The sequence below is a fragment of the Anoplophora glabripennis genome, unplaced genomic scaffold (genome assembly GCF_000390285.2).
Source record: "Anoplophora glabripennis isolate ALB-LARVAE unplaced genomic scaffold, Agla_2.0 scaffold338, whole genome shotgun sequence".
Classification (NCBI taxonomy): domain Eukaryota; kingdom Metazoa; phylum Arthropoda; class Insecta; order Coleoptera; family Cerambycidae; genus Anoplophora; species Anoplophora glabripennis.
The window spans coordinates 109572-130395 of record NW_019416449.1 but is presented as its reverse complement, the minus strand read 5'-3'; the positions used below and the strand labels follow the sequence as shown (position 1 = coordinate 130395).

Genomic DNA, 20824 nt, shown 5'->3' with positions numbered 1-20824 from the left:
CACAAAAAAAGAAAAGTTATCTGTACTTTTCATACGACATATGTTATCCGTAGTATTTTTGCTTCTTGATCACGAATCCGGTATCAGAATTGAGCTATCACATCACAGGAATTTCCTAACCTCAAAAAACAGGTCAAAAATAGCAAAAATTCACGAAACGGTGCTAGAAAAAGTACAACATTTTTTTTTTCTATATTCAAATGTTCATTTATATGGTTAAGACCCCGCCGAACGTGAATCCGCGGTCAGAATTGATGGTTATTTTTCTAATATAAAAAAAACGGGTCAATTAAGGTCAGATATCACGAATTTTCAGAAAATATCAGATACCTACACGCCAAATTTAGTACACGGGGGTTTTCGGGGTCGCTGATCACGGATCTGAGGTTAATTTTGCAAAATTCAATATGGCGGATCCAAGATGACTGTCCAAATGTTAAAAAAAATAACAGATTCGCGCCAAATTTGGTATACCGGGGTTTTCGGGGTCACTGATCACGAATCAATTACCTATGTACTTTAAGAAGGTTAAAACATGATTGGGTACTCAGGTTATAAAGTAAACAAAATTATTGCAAAATGAATTTCGCAAATCTGACCTCGAATTCGTAATCAGCGACCCCGAAAACCCCCGTATATCAAATTTAACACGAATGTTATTTTTTTTAAATTTGGTCGGCCACTTTGGATACGCCATCTTGAATCTTGCAAACAGATCCGTAATCAGCGACCCCGAAAACCCCCGTATACCAAATTTGGCACGAATGTTATTTTTTGAAAATTTGTTCGGCCATCTTTGATTCGCAATCTTGAATTTTGCAAAATTAACCTCGGATTCGTGATCAGCGACCCCGAAAACTCCCGTATACAAAATTTAGCGCTAATGGGTTATTTTTTGAAAATTTGGTCCGCCATCTCGAATGTTACAAAAGTGACCTCGGATCCGTGATCAGCGACCCCGAAAACTCCCGTGTTCTAATCTGACCTTAATTGACCTGATTTTTGAGGTTAGGAAATTCATGTGATGTGATAGCTCAATTGTGACACCAGATTCGTGATCAGGAGGCAAAATTACTAAGGATTACATATGTCGTATGTAAAAGTACAGACAACTTTTCTTTTTTTGTGTGGCTGTGTATCCGAAGGGTTCATATCTGGAGAACATGAAACCGATACGATAAAGGTCTTCATCCTAGTCATTGCTGTTTATAGTCAACTACAGCTAAAAAAAAATAATTTACTCGGTGAAATGCACACATGTGAGAGAGAACGAACTACATCTAAAAAGTTAGAAAGTCGAGTGGTGGGAACTAAAGAGAACAATCGGGAGAGTAAGCAAAAATGGGTAAAATCATTTACACCTTCAAAAGCATTAAAACACAATTATTTACATAACGATGTATTATTTATTTATTCGAGACTTTAGCATTTATGCTCTTTACTTTTTTGCGAGAATGAGTTTTGTAGTCGCTTATACATTTGTCACTGCGCATCGACCTTCACCGATCAGATGAAATTGGTTGAGCTGTACTTAACAACATAATAACAGTAATCTAGTCAACAACAAATCGAAGTCCTAATTTTAGGTAGCTTTATACTGTTTGGTTTGCGTTACTAAAAATCAATGTTGACCTAGACGAACCCCGACCAATAAATTTCACCCACCACAGTGGCTAAAATAACAATTTAGGTATTCTCTTGCGGGCGGGTGGTTCAAACTATGTAAAACGGGAACGAAACGAATCGAGCCGTTCACTTTAACCTTCTCCAGTGTTTTATTGCCTGTGATTCCAAAGGTCCAAACCTAAGGTTTGAGAGCGACATCAACAAAGAGCTTTATACCACAAAAAATCTGAATCGTAAATAGCAATTTCTTAATCTCCTTTTCGACAATTCTTCTAAAGTTTCTATGAATTTGTTTTTTTTTTTTTTCTGTAGAAAGGATAACACTTCCGTCAGTTGTGTGGATATTATATTTGTTTGCATACATTTCATCCGTGGGCATCGAGGTCAAAGAACTTTTACAGTTTGCCCTTCCAGATGTTTCCCTAGAGCGTTCCAAATTCTACGTAGGGTAGGTACTAGGAAGGATTTAAGATCAATTCAAAGTTTAATTTGAAGGATTTACTGGAGCTTCTGTTAAAATTAAATGAAACAATTATTTGTGCGGCAAAGTACATTGGCTCTATTATTATTCAAAATACAAAACATATTCAAATAATAGTAGATAGAGATCCAAAATATTTTAAAACTATTTTCAAATATACAGGATGTGTAACTGAAAATAAATGTAAAATATTGTTTCTAACCTTCCCAAAATTTTATTTAACCACGCTTTTGTATCTTGAATAACAACAGAGCTATGTATTTGTCAGTGACGCAAGTATTTGAAAATTAAAAAATAAGCAAACCAAAATAACTGAAAAGGTAGTAAAATATCCTCAAAAGTTACAGAAAATGTCGCGACTAAAAAAAATTATATTTTGTATTAACTATAGTGATGGGCGGGTCGGGTCTGACCCGGATCAAAGATTCGGATCTTTACGATGATCTGACTGACCCGAATCCCGATATAAGTTCTGTCGGATCACTCGGGTCGCGGACCTCAGCTAATCTCGTATGGCCGTGCTGTGGTACTATGTAATGAAATTGATCGCAGAGGTTTACGGAGTACGCCGCCGCTCCCGAGACTCGTATGTAGTGATGGGAAGTGACCCGGGTCATCTAGATCAATCATTATGATGACCCGTTCTGCCCATTCATGCGGCTGAGCCACCTGCAGTAGCGAGAGCGGTGACATCAGATGATTATGCTATATTTTATTGGCTCGTTATTTCCATCAGCTGCTCGATTTTGTTTAGTAAAATAAAAACAGTTTTATTCTCTCATGTCAAGTGAATTATTATGTGAAAAATAATGTAGACTATAGGATTTAGTAGATATTTAGATACCTATCTTTCTACTAACTTACCTTGCAACCTTTAAGGATATATTTTATTTATTTAAATCGTTTTTTTATTTTTTGATAAGTGGATATAATAGCTATTTATGATATAATTTTGGATATATATTTTTCCTTTCATACCACCACAGCAATGGATCTTCATGTCTAACAACAACAACAACAACAATTTTTTTAGATTCAAAAGGTTCAAGAAAACATCCCACTAAACACGAAACGTAAATGAAACGTTGCAAATGAGATGTTTTACTAAACATTTGAAACATTAACTAGAAACGTTTCTGTTTCATTACAGAAATGTAGCACTTGAAAACTTATTTAGTGAAACATAGCCGAAACGTTACAATTGAAGAGAGTTTGAAACATTACTCGAAACATTCCCTTTCGATCTCGGAAACATAACAGATGAACAACCCTTTGCTATTTTTGCTTATCTTATGGAATATTCGGCATTAGTTAAATTTTGCTCTCAATCCCCAATCCCTCTCAAGCGTTAGTTCATTTGCCTTTGTTATACAAAGACATAATTAGAAAAAAAAAATGTGGTAGCATATTATAACACAAGTCTAGAAAAAATGTATGCTCGTGACTTGCGTAGACTGCGCGTAACAGCTCGAGTTTATTTGTTTCCCGTGTGTCGTTTCAATTCGTATTATGTTAGGTTAGGTTTGCGAATTGCCAGTTTGCTTGGTTTGGTTGTTATTCATCTTTAGTCTTTACTTTGACTCTATTTTATGTGATAATTTGTAGTGTGTGCAGTTGTGGTTATTGTAAAGGTGCATATAAAATAATGAATTGTTTTGCAAAATGTTTAAAATGATATGTGTAAAGAGATTTCCAATTTTGCGTCACATCTACCTAAATATGTATAGTTATACCGACACCGACTACCTATTACAGTATTACAGACAAGAGGACAAGGGACAAGAACTAAGAAAATGGACCAACAACTACACGTTTCGATATAATTTGAAGAGCAACTACCTACTTAGTCAGTGAGAATTATTTGAAATATGGATGAAACAAGTGAAATAGATGTCATTTATTTTATATTTTGTACAAATGTTTATATTTGTTTATGTGTATAGGCATGCTTAAATAAAAGAGTTTAGGTATACCTACAGATATTTACATTGTCAAGATATCATTTTGTATCCTTATTTCTGCTGTATAATTTATTATTATTAAAAGGATAGTTGTAATATTGACCATGTGTAGAAGAAATTATAACTTTATATTATTTTTCAGTAAGTAATGTTATTTGTTTTTCATGTACCTATCATTTCAAGATTCATAATCATAACTAACTTTTTCTAAATTCGTCATTGTTACCATATTCATGATGGTCTCAACATTAAAAAATTTCCATTTCAGAAGCGTATTTGAACAATATAAAATGTGTAGCTTTTTTTAAATACTTCTGATATTGTTTTGTGACATTTTTATTTGTACGATGAATGGCAAAATTCGTAATCCATATTAGAAACTTTTTTCAGTGGCTTCTCAAAAAGAAATTCTTGGTAAAAGTAGCCGCATCCCCAAACTAGAAATGCATATTTATTTATTTTTTAATATACAATGTAACTTTTTTTAGTTCGAATTAAGTCATTCACAATACAAATAAAAATATCACAAAAGAGTATTAGAGATATTTAAAAAACTACTCACACTACCTATACTATTTCAAAAACGCTTTAGAAATGAAAATTATCTAAAGTTGAGACCATTATGAGAACAATATGGTAATAAAATTATTTTGTTACTCAAACATTTCTGAAAATATACTGAAACGTAAAACAAAAATATCGAGGGCATAAATGGAGCATAAAAAGAATGTTTCTGAAACCAATTTTTTGAAACGTTTCATTGGAAACGTATTTTGGGGAGGACATCTTGGGCTTCTAGAACGTTACCAGAACGTTGCATGTATTTTTTATGAAACGTTTCAAGAAAAATGGAAACGTTTCTGAAACATGTCAGAAACTGAAAAATGTTTAGTGGGATAAAATATACCTATATAACGGCCTTATGCTTATCTATAATGTAATATACTATTATATTTGATTTGTGTCAAATAAAATATTACTATTACTAAAGAACTGCTCTTTTTTGCGATGTATGCAAGTAACATCGAAAGGCAAACATCGATATTGGAATCGATGTTTCGAACTTTCTAACATCGATGACAATTGACAAACCATCGACAGAAAAACATCGATGCTTTCCAAACATCGGATATTATCGCCCAGCACTAATACCCCAGATTCTAATACAGTCCCACAACCAGAACCGTTCAGTCAACGTCGGATCCAGAACGAAGCGACCGACCCGACGACCCGGGATCCGGATCATAGATTCGGCTCATTGAAGAGACCCGGATCCGGTGACCCGAATCCAAAAAATGACCCGTTTTGCCCTTCACTAATTAACTAAGTACATTTGAGGATATGGAGAATTCGCATCTATGTGTACATCTGTCTGCAGTTTCATAAAGTTATTTTTTTTTTGGTACAATTCATATTATGGCAAATTCTCAAGAGTTTTTTTAAATAGGATGGCTATATCCGGGTCGACAAATTCAGTTGTCGACCATTTTATGATTAATTAGGATAAAATTTAAGAGATCTAGGTCGATGATTTACCTAAACGATTTGATACTACCAGCACAAGCATTACAATAGCATCATCTTATTGCTGATATATGTATAGATATTCCTAAATGTCTAATGGAAAATGGTAATAAAGATTACCGAATAACATCTACTCTTAAAAGCACAAGTTTGTCATTTTATGTTGTCTATATCTGCCTGTCTAAAGGCTTACAATTGACAGTGTTCGTTAAGATTCTAAAAGAATTGTGTTAATACGAGGGAAAGTCAGTTATCACAACGTTTACAGAAATTATTATCTGTTTTTTGACATAATCACCTTGCTTTGTAATAAACCTTAACCACATGTCCAAAAATTTGGGGGTGTCCTTGACAAAAACGATTTTTGGGGTTCTCTTATATTAACTTCTAACCACGCAAATTTTGCTACAAACTGTAGACGAGTCTTGGGTACATTACTATTAACCAGAAAGTGAAAAAAAACTAATAATGCCCTCACCCACACAGCTGCTCACACATTAGATACGCTCAGCCTGATATTTGAGATATTCCAATATCCACTGTCTATACGAACTTGGTGCCTGTTATTTAATGATTTTCCCTTGGAATTGTAACAACAGATTTAAATTAAATCCCTTTACAATAACACTGCAACAATTTGTAAATATTTTTTTAATTTATAGTATGTACCTATATTTAACTTCTAATCACCTATTCTGTGTTTCTTTTCATCCTACATAATTAGAACATCCCTGTTATCTTTAAAATCAACTCTGACTTCTTTGTTCACTATTTATGAAACCATTAATTGTTTTAATTAAGCAGTCGACCTTTAGACAAATTTACAAATGAACTTAATCTTGCTTTATTAAACCTCAAATAAAAAACAATCCCGCAGTCTAAGAAAAATAAATCAGTAGATTTATAAATTTGCTATGACGAATTATAAATAACTACACGCAAAAATGAATTGTCTTTAATTCAATGTACAAGTAAATAGAGATTTTATCATCATTAATTTATGCGTGAAAAAGTAAATCGAAAACTACTTACATACAAACAATATAATATAGAAAGTATGAGAAATTATTTGTAGCTGTGAGATTCGATTACTACGATTTCTGTAAACACACGTAAGGAGGGCTTTTGAGGCTTCAGTAGCCACGTAATCAGTATCGATTTCATTAGTGTAAACAAACTTTCCCTAAGAGGGTTAGAGCAACTGCTTTGCTATTGAGAACGTTACACGTCTTGTGATGGTGGGTAATGAAAATTTTGTTCGACATCTATGCCGAGACTAACAAATAAATATTTAAAATACACATTTTTTGAAATGTGAGAGAATAAACTCGACATTATACATAACTATAACGAGTCGACAAATCGATGATGGGTGGGTGGTACGGAAAACTGCAAGTGGACTACCAGTGGAAAATTTCGAACATCTGGAAGTGAAGGCGAATCACAAACATGAATATCTGGCAATTCCATTATTCAATACCATAAACATATTTTATTAAAAATGAATGAAAACGCAGTGGAGACATTGACAAAACTAGTTACTTCAACATTTGTTCAAAAAGTATTCGACAACAACGAACAAAATTAAGTCAGACGAAATATATTAAAATGTCTAAAAAATGGATACGGGAACAACAATAATAAGTAAAGTAAAACTTCAGTTAAGATTAAAAAATACAAATGCTACGAAGATTGTAACTAATACGAGTATTAAAAAAGGCCAATAAAAAGACGAAACCGATGTAAATGAAGAACTTTTCCACTAGCTACAGGAATAACTATGTACAAGCTGAACTTAAGAAAATGTTAACTATGTTTTCATAGACATAGGAAAAGTAAATAATCCTTTGTCAATTAATTTTATATTTAGCTAATTCTACCAAACCTTAGGGTGTTTTCCGACGACGCGAGATTCGGCGAGCAAACATCTCATAAATCAAGATTCTGCTTTGATCCAATCAATTTTATTTAAAAATAATCATTTTTCCAATTAAAAATCAGTTGACTAAAATCACTGACTTTTAATCATAATTTAATCGAATTAATATCATATGTATCCTACAATGAACAGACAAAATGACAAATTTTATAAAAAATGTATATAAAGTTATTGTTGTTACAATCCAGTCGAAAGAGCACGAAATACTTTTAAAAATTCTACATCAGTAAGTCAAAAATCATTAATTATTTAAAGTGCTCAATGCTGCTCATTTTAACACCTCTATCTTCTTGATTTTTATGTGAAATACGCTGTATCAAATAAATAGCTAAATAAACAGCTACGACATTTCAAAACTTCGTATTTCAGAAACTTACTTAATGTACATTTGTTCATACGAGACGGTTTTCGACTCGGTTTTCAAACAGGATGTCTACACTTTTCCCCTAGTACTCCAGTCCATTAACAAGTTAATGGAAACAGGCGAAGGAAAAGCAGGAGCCCAACCTGTGTAATTTCCTTTCCGAGGGTCAGATAACGTCGGGCGAGTGATACGGACCGATGAGTCATCACATTGTTGGAGTATACTGATTGGTCAATGCCGACAGTCTGGTAAACCCTCTTCAGTATATCATTAATATCATTCTAAACAAAGTAAGATTGTTATATTCATAGAATTTAAACGCTTTTGAAAACATACTAAATTCAAGCCTAGGTGTCTTGGATTTTCAAATTTTAGGAGCATAAAGCAGACTTAAAGGCTAAAAACAAATGGATGTCCAATCTTTATTTGTTCTGAGGTTACAGGACTATGAAATTTTGAAGAGTAAATAAATAGATTTAAATTTGTAAACTATATAAAAAACCTTACCTTAGTCAAAAAAATATATATCTGAGAATAGAAGGAATAAGGATCTTGTAGAAAGAAGACGTTTCAAACACTAAAACGTAATTATTGGAACTTATTCAGCAAAGATCGGTAGACTCGATCACTCCAAACTGTTAAACAAATTTAGCAACGGAAGTCTACGTAATGGTTTAATAAAATTATTTCATTCATATCTCCGTAACCGATCCCAATATGTGAAATATCGCGGGTTCAAATCAGATACATTTCTTCAGACATCAGATGTACCTCAAGGGTCCATACTTGAACCTCTTCTATTTGATATTTTTATTAATGAGACTGCGGAAGATCTAAACATTCATTATTTATTATACGCTGATGATGTAAAAATATTTAGATCAACTCTGTTTTGGACTATGAGAATCTTCAGAGTAATCTTGCTTTACTTAATAATTGGTGTAATAAAAACACGTTACCTCTTAATATTAGCAAGTGTAATGTTATGTCTTTTCATAGGAAAAAAGTGCCTATCACGTTCGACTATGTATTGCAAGGCAGTGTTCTCAAGAAGCCTGATTGTATTAAAGACCTAGGGATTATTTTTGACGCGCAGTTGAGTTTCTTGAGACACATCCACGGTTCCTTAGCCGATGCGTATAGAAGTCTCGGATTTGTTTTGAGAAACTCTCGAGACTTCAGAAAACAGTCCACTCTGCGATTATTGTATACAACAATTGTAAGATCTAAATTAGAATATGGTTCATTCAGTTATATGGAACCTAATTTACGTTACATATACCTTCTTATTAGAACGGGTCCAACGAAGATTTTTTAAATCTGCCGCATTTCTGTTGGATGGGGTTTATCCTGCTCGAGGTACTCCACAAGAATTATTCTGATTTCGGTTTAACCTACAGAGTCTTACTAGCAGTTTAATATTTTTATATAAAATTATTCACTTCGAAATTAAGTGTGAGTTCATTTATGAGCAGTTGAATAGAGTTCCCAGAATGAATTCTAGGAACTATACTCTACTATGTTACCCTTTGCCCGTATCAATTTATTATTAAAGTCGCCTTTATATCAAATGTTGAATAATTGTAATAATATGGAGGGTTTTGATATTACTTTTTGTAATGTAAGAGATGTAAAGGCATACTTTAATTAGGTGTATTGTGTATATTCTTATTTCTTTTAATTTTAATATGTATATTTTTTCATTGTTTTTGACTGTTCTGTTGGTTGTTTTTATTGATTTCGACTTTGACTTTTATATATATTATTTTTGATCTTAAGATTTTCTATTGTTCTTATGTATTGATATTTTTTATTCTTTTGTAACTTTTATATTAATTTTTAGGATGCATTTTTAGTGCTTCTTTTCATTAATGTATTTTTTTCTTGTAGTAAAACTTATCCTTTAAGTGGGTTTCACCCGTTGGATATTTTAAGAGTAAATAAATAAATAAATAAACATGAAAAGTACAGACAACTTTTTTTTGTGGCTGTGTAAATAAATAAATAAATAAATAAATAAATAAATAAATAAATAAATAAATAAACAAATAAATAAATAAATAAAGACGGTTGTTATAAAATATGACATTTTCAATTTTTTTATGAATAAAATCCGAATGAATACGAATACTGTTTTTTTAGTGATTGATAAATATTAAATTCTGTACTATTCCAAATTCCCTATTTGCAGTGACAATTATATTTGGTTCAAAGGCAAAGATTCCACGAATATTTGAGAAATTCTCTAATATTTCCCGGCATTTCCAGATCTACGAAATATACTGATAATTTCGGATTTTCCTGATTAAGATTTCTTGATGCTGTCAAAATCGGCACATTCTGATAAGGAACTGTATTTAGTAAAGATAATACACAGGATTGATCAAAAATTAAAAAAAAATAAAATCAAGTGAATAAGAAAAAAGTTGACGATCGCTAACTAAAATTGGAAACAAAGTTTAATAATGGTGCAGGAAGTTCATCTTGTAATTAATTGCTAATAAAAAAGAGCCCTTACCGTTGCACAACTTTTCTGTAATTTGAGCAACGTTGTGTCTTACAATTTCCGAGATTCCCATGGTGAATCTAAGTGAATCAGACTGTGTTTTTGCACATGAAAATTTCATAAATTTTTACATTATAAGTAAACTGCGTTAGCTATCAATTGTTTTATTAATTTGATTTCCGCCTAATAGCACATTTTAAAACAAATGTGTTTATCTGCAATATATGACAATTGCAAATTAAAACACGTACGTATTTGCGTATCGCATGTGTCTGTTTAAATTCACAGAAAACACATACTTGAGTCGAGTAATTTACGTTTTCAAGAAGTCATCACTAATTATTTTATACGATAAGCAATTCTGCTAGAAAAAACCTAATGACGCATAATTTTCCGATTCATAATTCTTGAATAAAATCAAACAGACGGGTATTCGAATCGAATGAGGAAAAAAATAATTAAGGAAATTACAGATAAATAATATTGTTGCAAGTAAATTAAACATCATTACCTTGCGTTAAAAATAGTTTTAATGATATTAAAGAAACGTAGCAACCGATAACAACCTTGACAGAATAATAAGAATTCGTTATAGTGGCACAAAGGTATAGTTTTACATAGTTTACCGTTAATTCGCTAAATTCCCATTGTAATCTTAATACAGGCCACACATTGGTTGTAACAAAAATAAGTGACAAGGTGTCTACAAAAACTTTTCCGTGCTGTTTTATTTTTTGTGATATACAATTTTAATCTAACGTTAAGTTGTTTTTTTTTTAAACTTTCAAATTTTTTCAGTAAACATACATGGGAAGAACCTATCACATTAAAGTACATGTCTAAATTTTTTAGTTTGTTATTCTTCCGTTCTTATTTACAAACATCTTAAATGACATTATAATTATTTTGAGAATAACGTATTTCAAAAGTGTTTACCTTTAACGTTCATGATTTATATAAAGCCAAGAACATGTACAATGATTTCCATGTTATTTTATTTTGTAGATATAGGAAAATTTATTACCTTCGCTGATTGATGACTTTGTAATAAAGGCAAATTATGTATGTTACTATTAGTTTTTGTATTGTAAAGAATATTAAAATAATTCAAATAGATTTTAAAAATGTTTCTTAATCATATAAAGATATAATGTTCGTTTACATCAATTGTAGTTTCATTACAAAAGCGGACCAATTGGTAGCGTATTTCTATTACGGTAAAGCGTCGTGTCTCAAAGACATTTTAGTCAAGCAAGCAAGCACTTGGACATAAATTAATTGGGGCACAAAAATGCTCCGCTAAAATCTCCGCTAAAATGAATTTGATAAGAATGTTTGATCTATATCATAAAACAGAACACTAAGCGTAACGAAATTATATTTTCAGAAAAATACCATTTCATAATCTAAAAATGTCTTCCAATCTTGTCGTCACTCTAGTTTAGCGCTGAATTATTTATTTTTAATGTAAATAGAATACAACCATTTTCCTATTTGCACGTAGATATCTTATTCGTTTTTGGTACAAAGATTCTAAGAAACTTCGCAAATATTTGAACACTTGGTGATGTTATCAGTTGCATTATTGACATTGCATCCTAATACAACAGCAACACTAAGATTTTGCTTAACTTAGATATACTAAGTCGATAGTTTCTGATATCCTCATTATCCTTCAATTATGCCGCATTTAATCTACTACATAAATAAAGAAATACATAACGACACAATATTGCACATATGTGATTAAATATTGTGGTTAATATTGCTCTATCTTGCTGCAATCTTCTGTAAGAGGCACCATACACTTGTTCATTCTCGAGGATTTGACCCGTCGAATAAAACTGTTATAAGTAGTTTAAACGAAAACCGAAACATATCAGTTTTGTAATAATTTTACTTGGAACAGTTTTGCTCAATGGGAAAAATCGTCGAAATTAACAAAATGTATGAGGTCTTTGAGTTTATCGAGGTTGTTCATAATCGTGAAATGCTGGATTACTACAACACAAAATTTATGAATTTTAAATTATCTACACCTCAAACTAGGGTAAATAATAGCTTAATATTTACATCTAAAACTCAAATAATAATATATAAGGCAGGAACACTATAGTAGATCCTATTTCAAAATTAACACAAAACTTTTTAATAATAATGTTTCAACTCAAAATAATGTAATAATAAAAATAATACGTAATTCTATGCAATACTCCAGTTACATGTACCTATTACGAACAAAAAATACAGAACAATTTCATTAGAAAGTAATTAAAAAGGAAGTACAAACATGAAAAACTTAAAATTCTGTTATGTCAAAAGTCAGTTTTTTATAACAGTATTCCAGCGTTAGAAATATTCGAAATAATATATGTATGTATTTTAAAATAACTAAAAACAGAAAAAAAACAGAAGTGGAGTAAATATTTTCACACCATAGATATAATGAAATATCACAATCGTTTAATGTAATTGTTCTGGAATAATTTTCCACACCAATTTAAATACAATGTACTGAGTGAGATCAATGCCCAAAGGACAAAGTTATTTTAAAATAACTAAAAACAGAAAAAAAAAACAGAAGTGGAGTAAATATTTTCACACCATAGATATATTGAAATATCACAATCGTTTAATGCAATTGTTCTGGAATAATTTTCCACACCAATTTAAATACAATGTACTGAGTGAGATCAATGCCCAAAGGACAAAGGTTACCATTGTTAGCTAGTCAAATAGTATTGGATGTCCTAAATTTAAAATTGAACTATCTATTTCATGAAATAATTCATTATGATGTCAATTTTCAAACAAAGATTACACTATGCTTTGGGACAAATAGAACTAAAACATACAACTGAAAATACATTAAATAGATGTTCTCTCAAAATAAAGTTCTCCTCAATCGTTGATTGCGAACGGTGTTTATTTAAATAATTTGAAAGTTGTAAATTCAAAAAATTTAAAACTATATATAGAGTACAGCAATAATTTAAACATGTGCTATATATAACCAAATATAAGTAAAAAAGTTTTATTTTCGAGATACCTACAGAGTAAAAAAGATTAATTATTTTTCTAATTATTTTTGTTTCCTGGTAAATGAATTGGTAACAATGATGTTATTTGCTGAGCGCTTAAGTCATCTGACCTCGAACCATATTTCCAATAGTTTCATTTAATCAAGTAACCAAATTAAAAATTCTACCATGCTGTAAGTCACAATTTCATGAATACCTTCCAAACGGTTAATATACAAAAAATAGCAGAACAAAAAAGTTCGAAAAAGTTCTCCTTTCCCGAAAGCAAAAAAGAAAATTGTAAAATAGATTATTTCGAACGGTAATTTGTAGCATATAGAAATCTTCCACGGATTCATCTTAAAAAGAGGTAAAATAAATGGATATGATTTGATAAGAAAAATTATAAAACTAACCTTCAGAATTTTAAAAACGAGACGTAAATATAACCATTTGTTTTCGACCAAAAAATTTTATCGGTAGAATATTGGAACACCCTATATTTTAAAAGTATAATCGGTTCATTAAGCATATTAACCTCTGTGCTGAGTGAAATTAAATCAAATAATGACTTAAAAAAGCCAGTTGTACTTGGAAGGTTACTACTTAATTCTTCCTAATTACTTTTCGCTATAATTATACCGTTGTCACAGAACGGAAGCCTAACGCATCCGGTATCTACAAACACAAAAACAAATTATCAAAGGATGTTTTTATGTCCGGAACTAGTATCTATGTTAGTGCACTGCTAAATGATCTGATAAATCTGCCTATATTATACAAACAATTCCGTACGGGAACACCTAATAAAAATATTCTTGAAAGCAAAAGGTTTGTTCAGTTCTGCACTTCTATATACAGGGTTCTTCATGGTAAGTGGCCTATTAAACATTTCAGAGGAACCGAAGACGATATGACTTTGTTTATGGAGGTTACCAGATATGTTATCTTGAATGGAAATAATGCCATCAACGTAGAACTTCTGGTTAAACCGGAAGTAGCTGTCAATTTAGTTATTTTAAATGGAACATCCTATATATTATTGTATTATCGACAAGATAAATTAAAGATAAGTCAAAATTGTTAAGTTCCCTGTATCTAAATCTAACCATTTTCGAGATAATCGACATTTGATAAAAATTTTGACAGATGCAAGCGTTTCGAAAATTCCTTATATCTTTCTTTATTCTGAGAGCTTACACTTGTTCTTCGGAATACATAAGAACATAAGATGCACTACCTTCCCCTATCAAAATTATGTGAAGAAAATTATACATAAGGCACATTTGACGATATCTTTAACGTAATATTCTTGAGAATGTGCAAATATCTAAAAAAATTGAGACTGTAACCCCTACAATGCCTATATCGGTGAAAAGAGAATTTGATTTTCTATAATATGATGCAGAAAAATACAGGGTGTTCCATTTGAATTTAAAAAGTTGTATCGGTTTTATGTAGTCAAAATGAAACGTGAAAAATGAGACACTTAGTATAATTTTCTTTAGGTAATTTTGATAGCGGAAAGCAGTGCAACTTTGTTCTTTGTGTATTCCGAAAAGCAAGTGAAAGCTCCCAGAACTAAGCTTTAACATATTTGACTTATTTTCAATTTATCTTGACGATAATACAATAGGGTGTTCCAGTTAAAATAGCGAAACTGACAGCTACTTCCGGTATGACCGGAAGTGCTACGTTGATGGCATTATTTTCATTCAAGAGAACATATCTGATAATCACCGTAAACAAAATTTCAGAGTCTAACCAAAGCTAAAAAATTCTTCTGCAGAATCTGTATATTTTGTCAGGGTCTACATATTTTTGCTTTTTTAATCTTTCTAAAAGCGGAAACCATTGATTCTTTCATTTGATTTTATTCAATTTATGAACATACGCAAAAGCGGGAGTTTACATTGAATAAAAGTTAAGTCAGCATTTTTTTATTGATTTGTAAATATGTAGGTAGTTACTTTAAAAATCTATTGCATGATTTTAATTAAAATTTTCATTCGTAATCCAAAACGCCACAGAGAAATTTAACCTAAGGAATTCTCTAAAAAATCTGGTAAAATGATCGATTGTGTCGAATATCAAAACGGAATCAGTTTCGGCCTTCATCCTTACTTTTAATATATCAAATTATCTGAAAGTATTTAATTGTAGCACTTCTTAAAAATAGGAAAAAAATGATTTTAAATATCATTTTTATAATAAAATTGTTTTTCGGCTATGTACTTTAAGTCAAATTACGTTTTAACAATGGTACAAAAAGACATTAAAATTATTTTTTATTCCATTCTCCCATACAAATGTTTTTTTGAAAAATAATTTTTTTGAATATAACAAACATTTTCTGCATTTTCTCACACAAAATTTTTAGGAATTGTCAAGTTAAATTAATTCTTTAAATAGAATTTATCTGAAAAAAAATTACTCCTTCGAAAAAAAACTTATTGAGACATTAAAATGAAATGAGATAGAAATCATTTAGTGCGAGTAAAAATTAATAAATTTTGTGCACCATATTTTTTTTAAATCTCACAGCCATTTGAGTTTCATACACTCTTTTTTTAATAAAAAAATTATTTTTGTTCCATATTATTTCTGGTTCAAATTATGCCAAATAATCCAGAAAGTACTCTGAATACTTTTGATATGTTCTCCGTACATTCATAAAATATCTGTTTATTACAGCACAGTAAATATTTTTAACGAATCTAGTTAGTGTTAACACACTTATTTTTAACTGTATTTCATGATAAAATGGAATGACTAACGTTTAGTTTAGTACTTATATTCTAAAAATGAATGTTTTACATTGCTAATAAATTTGTTAAACAAGAAACGAAACCCAAATTTTAAATATTGCCTGTAATTATATATTCGTGACGTTTTCTACTTGATTTGGTATTTCAGCAACATGAAAGAGGAAAAATTTTTGAATTAAAATTCCTTTTGGCGTACGGGGTTATTTATTTACAAAAAATGATTTCAGCGAGGCAAAGTACCCAGTCGAATAAAGAGTAACAAAATTTTGTAACACTTGTTTATTTTTAACGTATTGTAATAATACGAATCAATATATATTTTATTATGAAATGAAACTATCGTGGTTGCTTTGAATAAAACCTCTGCTGTATACACGGAATGCGCCAGCCAAGTATTTATGTGCCCTTGAATAATGTAATTTATGGGTATATACAAAGATGTAGCTCAGGATGCCGAAACAGAGAGGGTGTTCTTTGAGACAGTGGTGCCTGGCCAGCTCCCGAATAAGGTCGATTATATCTGTGTGCTAGCTTGAATATATTTGTTTAACGATTTGTGAATTTGTGAGTAATATGCCATACTCGTTTATGTTTTTGAAAACCCCAGGGCATGCCACGTGTTCCCGGTCTTTATGGCTGTGGTTCCTTCAAAGTGTGTCTTGTAAGTTCTACGGGGTCTTGCATGCGCTTTGATTGACACATACTGGGTGGTGTTGAGTAGGTGGCATAATCTTATAATAGTGAGACTCACACACCCGGTAGTTGGGATGCTAACTAGTTGGCGTCCGGGGGAGCCTCGACTTATTTCAGGTGACACTAGCTAGTTGTTGAAGAAAGAATGTTACATAGTTACTAATTGATATAATGGAATCGTATGGAAGGATATACCTTGAATCCTAAGGTTAGGGGGAGTGTAACCCCCCGGTGAGTTACCTATTTATTTGTTTTTATTGACAGAACAGTAATTTTGTTATTTGTTTCATATACCCTCTTAATTTCTGACGAATGACCCGGCTGTTGTCGAGATAACTGCTTTGTGATGACCCATGTATAAAAGGTAACAATACCAACAATAACATCTATTTTACAATTTTACTTTATAATGTCAAGGCCTGGCACGATATGCTAAAACACGCACTTATTTTTCATAATTCCAGATCGAAATTAAATCAGCTACCCATGAAAGCATAAAACAACATAAACCTCAAGAAACACATAGCTGGGGTATTTAAACAGTAGGCGGTTGTAAACATTTTTATGTTTACATTACAATTTCTTTATGAAACTTATATTTGTGTTTAGCAGAAACCATATGGCGCCCATATGAATCATTTTTTAATACTGTTAACAGCATGGCAAGATAGTAACATTTAATACAAGGAAGCTTTTATTTATTTGAGTTGAATCACTTGTAAACGGTTTTTCAAATCCATTCGAAGAAGGCGTTTTATGCGAGTTTATCTTTATTCACAGAAAACAAGCTCTAGAATCAAGTGCATACCATGATTATTAAACTGAGAATGTGTTAATCTGTTGGAAATGTTAATAGAATCAACAGTAGATTAAATATAAATAGAAAGTGGTACAAGTGTTCTTATAAAAATATTTGCAAATACATACATTCTTTAAACAATGTTCTAAAATGAAGGAGAATATTTATCAATCCTATAAATTATACACTGGTCATTCTAACACTAAAACGATAATAGAAAAATTGAAATTAAATGAAAAGGAAAGTTTCGAATTCTAGATTCATTACAAGAAAGTCAATATTAAAGTAAATTAAAAATTAATGTTGTGGAAACATGTCTGTCACAATTTCTACTAAGAAGAAATCATTATAATGTTAACTAATGTGAAACTGTCTTCTGCTGATTATATTTACTTATAAATACCTAGATACCTAGATCATTAGAAACAGTGGTAAGCAAAGTTATTTTTCTGCAGATCAAACATTTTGTTACATATAAGAATATATTGGAATTACCTATTTTTTGAATAGGAACATCATCACTTAGCATAAACAGAATTATGCTTGAAATTTCCCATCATTGAATCAGTTCATTTTATACATACACTGAATTGTAAACATGACCGCAAATGTTTACAATTTTGATCTAATTAGCAATATCAAAGCCACAAACATGTTTGATATCGGTAGATAATGTTAATTTTCGACTATATTTCCCAAACGCGGGAGTAAAGATAAGCAAAATTTATCGTCCATTGCTACGAATACGGAAGATGTGGTAATGAATGACACTTTATTTTAATCTAACTTGATATTTATTTTTCTCTCTTGATTTAGAAGTTCGTTTCTCCACTCAAGCAACAAATGTCAGTTTTCATATTTTTACATCAATATAATATTTAACAATTACAAGGAAAACCACATCTGCCTGGCATATGCAGTGTGTAATGCACAAGAGTTTACTTTCATAACATATGGGTTTGTATTGTAATATACGTAAATAAATAATTAAATGATTTGTCAACAATATACCACACAATATTATGCTCCCAACCTTGACTAGATAGATCCCCTGAATTGATTTGGTAACGATTTTACTACAGTTAAAAAGCGCTACGATTTATCTGATATGTGCAAACTATATAGCGATTTAATGACTATGGGCTTAAAAATCGTTATGCAGATCAGATAAATCAACACAGTACTCATTACGATTTATCGTTACGTATACATATATCTGGCATAACTATAATAGCTGTTTCACAATAACAATATGGATCGTTACAAATTTATTATTTATGCCAAACGATTTTTTTCCCGTCATAGATCGGATAATTTACATAGTTTGAACTGTACACTGTTCAGATAAATCCTAACAATTTATCGTTACGAGTCTAGCTGCCACAAACGAATAAATCCTAACATTTTCATGCTAATATGTCATCAATAATTTAAAATTAAAAATTTAAATGTTACTTTTAATTCATTATGGAAGCAACAAGGAGGAAACTTAAATGTATAAAATGAATTATGCATGTTTTCTGAATAATAAATAATGTATAATTCCACACCACATCCATTTATTTATATGATTATCCTCGTGATTATCTAAGTAGTTTAACAAAGCAAGTATTTCAGGAAATAATAGATATATTAGATACATTAATGATTTGGATACACTTTCCTGCAGATAATACTCGTATCTATTACAAATTATTAGATGTACTTGATCCTTATATAAAAGAGAAATACCTACATATTAAATAAAAAACACGTCAGGTCATATACAGGGTGACCGGAATCGAAAGAGCCACACTTTAAGAATAGCTTTCTGGGATGGAAAATAAACCTATTTAAATCGGGTCCCTTAGAACAATTGTACGTTCTTAAAATATTAAGGTCCTCCAATTTTTTTTACGGTAATTCTGTTATTTTTAAATATATTTCAGTGAAATCTGATTTAGGGGGTTTATGAACTTGAGTTTATTTTTACTTAAAACAGAACTAGCTAAAAACACCTTTTTTCCATATTTTTTTCTAGGTCAAGATTTTGATGAACTATATTTTTAAAAATGTATACTTGCAACATAACGCTAAAATCCGCCATTCCAGAAAAATGGATTTCTGAGTATTCTAATAAAATAATTAAACTTCACCTTAATCCTAAATTTGCAACTAAATTAATTATTTTTATGACTTAGACCAACGTGCCTGTTAGAAAGTGTCTACTAATTGTAAGATGTAGGTTTTTCTAGGTAGTTCCCCCAAATTAAATTCAAGGGCTATATATATATATTGACTTTGGGTGGGGGTAAATTGGTCTAAATCGTAAAAATTTTTAACTCATTTGAAATTTGAAAAAATGAAGTTGAATAAGACTAAACAATATTTTCCTTGATTTTTTTCAGTGTTTATTCAAACAAAGTAGTTATTGAGAAATATAGATCTTATTTTCGATAGCTCTTTTATACAAAAGTATGTTTCTATTATGGTGTAACACATTTTAAGATATATGAGGAACCGAACAAAATAAGCACAATGTAAAGTACACAAATGATGTAGAAATATATTACACAATTATAAATGTATTTCTAACGAATGGGATCAGTAAATATTTTGTAGAGACGTTGGTAGAAGAAAATTAATTTCGGATAAGCGGTTCCGCCAAAATATTAAATGTTTGTAAAATATTATCATTGGGTCGAAAAGTGGATTTCTCCGACATAACCGTTATTCAAGTTTATATAAAATAATATAAAAATGTATACCTACCTAAGACATTATTCCAAAATTATGTACAATTGCTCATTGTCAAATTAAGAATACCATTTTAAATCTTTCTAAACGAATTATTTTAATTTATAAAATGTTTCAAAATAATACCAAGTACCCTTCTTGTTATATTATTATTAATTACAGATATAAATATTTGATAGAATTATTAAAATGAAATTAAGAATAATGGCTTTTTAAAACGGAGTTATGTGTTCATAATTGAGCTGTATTGTAGTAATAATACGCGTGTACTTTTAAACTACAAATTTTAAATAAAAAGCTAAAAGAAAATTTAAAATTTTAAAAATCGAGACTAGTTTTTTTTAAATTTATTTAAAAAAAATANAAAAAGCTAAAAGAAAATTTAAAATTTTAAAAATTGAGACTAG

The 20824-nt window shown here is 30.6% G+C and overlaps 1 protein-coding gene across 6 annotated transcripts in view; it reads right to left on the bottom strand.

The window, feature by feature from the left end:
• Nucleotides 1-20824, bottom strand: part of LOC108910940 (ral guanine nucleotide dissociation stimulator-like 1) — a 127354-nt gene that overhangs the window by 64999 nt on the left and 41531 nt on the right. The gene's annotated exons all lie outside the window — the stretch shown is intronic.